Source organism: Eucalyptus grandis, chromosome 7 (genome assembly GCF_016545825.1).
Source record: "Eucalyptus grandis isolate ANBG69807.140 chromosome 7, ASM1654582v1, whole genome shotgun sequence".
Classification (NCBI taxonomy): domain Eukaryota; kingdom Viridiplantae; phylum Streptophyta; class Magnoliopsida; order Myrtales; family Myrtaceae; genus Eucalyptus; species Eucalyptus grandis.
Window position 1 is genome coordinate 35,862,117 of NC_052618.1, and position 5,651 is coordinate 35,867,767.

Consider the following 5,651-nt stretch of genomic DNA (forward strand, 5'->3'; position numbering starts at 1 on the left):
CTAAATAAGTCATCAGATTAATACTTGCACCTAAATCACATAATGTTTTTTCAAAATAAGAATCCCCAATAGTGGAAGGAATAGTAAAACTCGCTGAATCTTTTAATTTCAGAGGTAATTTGTTTTGTAAGATGGCTAAATACTCCTCGTTTAACTTCGTAGTTTCATAATCCTCCAGTTTCCTTTTGTTTGCCAAAATCTCCTTAAATTTTTTTGCATAACTGGATATTTGTGCTAAAGCATCTGCAAAAGGAATGTTAATGTGCAATTTTTTAAAAACATCAAGAAATTTAGAAAATTGCTTATCTATTTTGTGCTGCTGGATTCACCGAGGGAATAGAATTGGCAGCACATATGGCTTGTGATTATCTGGAAAAAGTTTACTCCCACACGTTTACCACTTCTCAGGGTCATAGCCTTCATGTTTTCAATTGGATTTTTCTTTGTGTTGCTAGGCAAAGAACCTTGTTGTCTCCCTGACATCATGCTTGCTAAATGACCCACTTGCATCTCCAAATTTCTAATTGAAGCATCTTGGTTTTGAAATCTCACATCTGTACTTTTGATGAAGTCATGAGTTGTTTAGCAAGTTTAGTGACTATATCTTCCAAATTTGATTTTGTCTCTTCTGATTGTTTGAATCCCAATGGTCTCGTCACATTTTGATTATTCCCATGAAAAATTTGGATGATTGCACCATCCTGGATTGTATGTGTTGGGATAGGGATTATTCTGTGACCTATTAAAATTTCCAACAAAGTTAGAATTTTCACTAGATTGTTTAAAAGTATTACATACCTAAAATTCTGTGCTAACATGTCCTCCACCACAAAATTCACATGTCAAATTCTGAATTTTCATAACCAAAACACTCATATTATCAAGCTTTTTGTTGAGTGCTTCAAATTGTGGAGCAATTGCAGCAAAAGGATCCATTTCATAAACTCTGCTAACTTTTCGCATTGGTAATCTCTCAATAGGCTATTGATAACTATTGGACGGCATCTCCTCTAATAGATTGTAGGCTTCTTCTGATATTTTATTATTTAAAGTTCCTCCTGCAGCGACATCAATTATAGAACGAAGATTTACACTAGAGCCATTATAAAAAGTTTGTACCTGCATCCATACGGGTAGTCTGTGATGTGGGCATCTCCTAAGAAATTCTTTGAATCTTTCCCATGCTTCATATAAAGATTCATTATCCATCTGCATAAAATTAGTAATATTGTTACGCATCTTCGCAGATTTTGCAGGTGGAAATAACTTACCAAGAAATTTTTGAGCCATATCATTCAATGTAGCAATTGATCCTGTAGGAATAGAAGAAAGCCAACTCTTAGCTTTGTCTCTAAGAGAAAATGGAAATAATCTTAATCTAATAGCACCATCTGTAACTCCATTATATTTAATGGTGTCACAGATTTCAAGAAAAGTATCGATGTGAGCATTTGGATCATCGCTTGGTAGCCCACTGAATTGCACTTATTGTTGAAGCATCTAAATGAGTGACGGCTTAATCTCAAAGTTGTTTGCTTGAATTGCAGGTCTTGTAATACTTGATGTGGTGCCTTGAATTGTTGGCACAGCATAATCTCTTAAGAGTCTATGTGGATTTTCATTCTCACTGTCTGCCATCTTCTTCGCGTGATTTCTCTGTTTCTCTGTTGCCCGGAACAAGTTTGGAACAGATATCCGTTTGGTAACGCAATTTAATTTCTCTAATTTCTGAAACAGATTTATATTCCAGAAATAGAGAAATTGAAAAATCGAAGCTGAAATTTTTAACTTCTCGGTTTAAAAATAGAAATCAGAAACTGAAATCAAACCATATAAAAGAACCTTGCACTTTCTTGCTAACTTAATTCACTCATAATCATAACTTCACAAATTATTGCTAATTTTCTTTTTCTTATTTTGATCGTGTTTTTTTTTTTTTTTACATTTTTTTTTTTTCAATTTTTTTTTATTTTTTGAATTTTTTTTTCCCCAATTTTCAAAATTTCCTCTTTAGGATGAAAGGCAATTGAATGGGTCCCCAATTTTCAAAAACGACCAAAGTTCTTAAATGCTTACTTAAAAACAATTGGGCTCTTTCCTTTAGAAAAGGCACGCAAGAGAATCATGGCCATTAAAGGTTCATTGAGCAACAATAAAGAAATTAGGAATGAGCAACTAGACTGATTCAATTCGAGAATCAAAATAAACCGACCTTCCCCCGATTGGTTCCTAACCATAAACATTACTTTAAGGTAGAATTCTCATATATTCTTTTACACCATTAATTTTATTTTGTTGATAATCTTGTATAATACTAGTTTTTGAGAGAATGACAAGGCTATATAGGCACCATTGATGGTACCCATATTCATGCTTCCGCAGTACTTGTTTGAATTTACGCAGGATGAGCTTGCAAACAATACATTGACCGAGGAGGGAAACCAAATAAATACGCGTAGGAAAATAATTACTAATAAAATGGCAAGGGATAATAATATGCCGGAAATTCCATGAATTTGTATTGTCAACTTTTGTAATGTATTAGTATTATTTTGTATTTGAGGATTTTCCATGTTGTTTTAGTATTATTTCGACTATTATTTTGTATTTGAGGATTTTCTATATTGTTATCTAATCAATTTTTATTCCTAGAAATAGAAATTTTGTTCTGTTATCAAACGAATTTTTGTTTAAGAAATAGAATTTTTGAATTGTTATCAAACGGGTTTCTTTGCTCAGAAACTTGTATGGGGAATAGAAATTAAGAATTTGATTTCTGGCCAGAAATCAATTTTTGTTTCAGAAATTTTATCATGCACAGCCTTAGTCGCCTTTTGAATGTACGCTCGATTTCTTAATCAAGCTCAACAAGTTTCCCTTGTTTGCTACGTCTCATAAACTGATGTACACCCTAAAAAAATAAAACAAAACAAAAGCTAGATTAAACTTAGAATTATCTGGTATCAATATTAATTAGTATTAAACAAACGATCCTCGGCAATGGCTCTAAATATTTGTTCGTAAAATTCTAAACGCAAGTGCACGTGTTAAACAAGTAATATAATGATGAAAACATTATCATCCCACGGAGATCGATGATTAATAAACCAATAGACTAATTCTAAAATTCACCTAACAAATCAAAATATAATTAAGAATAAATTAAAAACAAAATTTGTAGACTAAATGCAATAAATTGATTAGATAAATTTGTTAGAGCATCCGATTTCACCATAACCACTAGATATGAATTTCAGATTGTTGTGAATACAAGAACGATTCAAACATGTGATAGTGGAATTTCCTAATCTATTTACTATCCTATCTCTAGGTATAGCAAACCTACTCAGCTTATTCATCCACTATATCCCTATGTGAATTAAAATAACCATAAGTGCATTAAAACCTATGAATATTCCTGGCTTATAATGAGTCTTTTGATAGAAATCGAATTTCTCGGTATGCACCTTAACAAAGGTACATACTATCCAGGGCCACACATCGCTCAAGAATTATTGAAGTTTCCTCAAGACAAGTTCACAACAAACCAAGTTCAGCAATTCCTTGGGATAATTAATTATCTCAGGGTTTTTGTCCCTAACATTGCAAAGCTTCTGATTCCTTTGCAATCCATGCTGAAGAAACCTTGGGAAAAGTCAACGAACTTAAGGAGATTATGCAGAATCTCCCACCGTTACAAATACCATCAACAGGCAAAAGGATTATTCAAATTAACGCCAGTGACGAATACTGGGCAGCTATTCTTTTTGAAGAAATTGATTGTAAGAGACTCCTATGTGCTCATAAAAGTGGAAAATTTTCCCAAGTTGAAATGCATTACCATTCCACTTTCAAAGAAATCTTAGCAGTAAAAAATGGATTTAAAAAGTTTGAGTTTCATCTCATCGGTCACCACTTCCTGGTAGAATTAGACATGGCATCTTTCCCTCAGATGACCAAATTTAAACAGAAATAGATTCCAAATTCCCAACTGCTTCGAAGGGCTGAATGGTTCTCAAAATACTCCTTTGAAACTAAGCATATTCCTGGAAAGAAGAATGTACTTGCTGACTTCTTATCAAGGCCAAAGGCACCAGCCGAGATCAATATGTACATCAAGAGACATGCTTTCCAATGCTCAATCATGGAGTCAAATACAAAATTGAGAATATCAAAGATTCGTAAAGCTGGAAATACCCCCAGGAGATTATTCAGCAAATCCAGAATGACAGCCTTGCTGAAAACCTGGAGAACCTCATGTGGCAAATCCACACAGACCTATTCAGATTCAACGGAGGTTCGATTCTTTATCCTTTTGGGTTAAATATGAATTATCCATTCATTCACCCGCTTATCTGGAAGGAAGATGATTTCCTTTAACAGCTCAAAACGTTATTATGGTACTTAACCAATAAGTACCTAATAGCTTTTGAAATTCCAACCAGAAGATTCATTGTCAACCTCACAAGGATATTCCTGCTCGGAAGAAACATCGAAAAAGAATGTGATAGAAATCTTTTACATTTTCTAAATTGGTTCTATCATCCTACATGTTGGAAACAAGACCTGGAAAAAGAACTCAGATCCATGACGCCGAATCCTGAGGTCCACACCATCCTGTTCTTCCGACGTCCATGGAATTTTTGCAGAAATAATGGTAGTATTCTCGATGCACCACTAGAAATAGGAACCACATCCTATAAACCTAACCTGAATAGCCGAGAAGCCCAGATTTACAAATCTTATCCTAGATCTGTTCGACTTTGTGAACATGAATATCGAGAACTCCAGAGAATCTTATGCCAAGAAAACAAGACCATTCCCGAAGATGTTTGGAATAATGTACCCACTACGTGGGATCATTATGACCTAGCACCACAAGCTAAGGAAGCACTCGGACTATACAGACAAGCCACATCGTCCCAAGAGCCTGAAATGACAAACGAAGATGACATTGTCCAATCTACCTAGGACCCCTATGCACGCTTTGGAGGACCACTCTCCTAGAATCCCTACGAACAATTCCAAAGCATGGACACATCTTTCTATGCACAGCAATCCAACTGGCCTCAGCCAAGAATTCCTGACCCTCATGAAGATGAAAATACAAATTGGGCTGAAGAAGAAGCATCACATTGGGCTCATGAAGAAGCATCCTCATCACGAAGGCTGAATCAAATCCTCTCACCTGAAGACCTTGAAGCCCTTGAACAGAAATACGAGGCACATCTCCTAGAAGACAGCTCTGATGACTTAGTGTGTAGCTACAATGCTCGTGACAGATGAGACCGTTGAGTCCGTACAATTTCACTGTAGTAGGTCACTGTTGACTTTTACTGTAGCACTAGGCTAGGGTAGGTACTGTTCACAGTATAGTTACTGTTGATAATGTGCGAATAATTCCCTCCCGAAAGTTTTCGGTGCCTCTGTTTGTATCTGGACCCGTGAGCTAGGTCCCTATGTGTGTACTTGTGACCTCTTATTGCCTATATAAGGCGAGGAGGGTGTAATGTGTTGGGCAGAGTCCCCTAAAGTAAAGTGTGTGCTTTGTGAAAATCTCTCCATGGCTTTCTAATTTCCTCTTCTTCTTCAGCCTGGTAGGATCCTTCAAGAAATGCATCTCTGAGTATCTCTAGGCTCTGAACTAAAGG

General features: G+C 35.6%; 1 non-coding gene across 1 annotated transcript; it reads left to right on the forward strand.

Moving 5' to 3' along the window:
• The first annotated feature begins 1,135 nt into the window (after positions 1–1,135).
• Positions 1,136–1,239, forward strand: LOC120296524. Its single transcript, XR_005553472.1, has one exon. It is a non-coding gene; the product is annotated as a small nucleolar RNA R71 (small nucleolar RNA).
• The last annotated feature ends 4,412 nt before the right edge of the window (positions 1,240–5,651 follow it).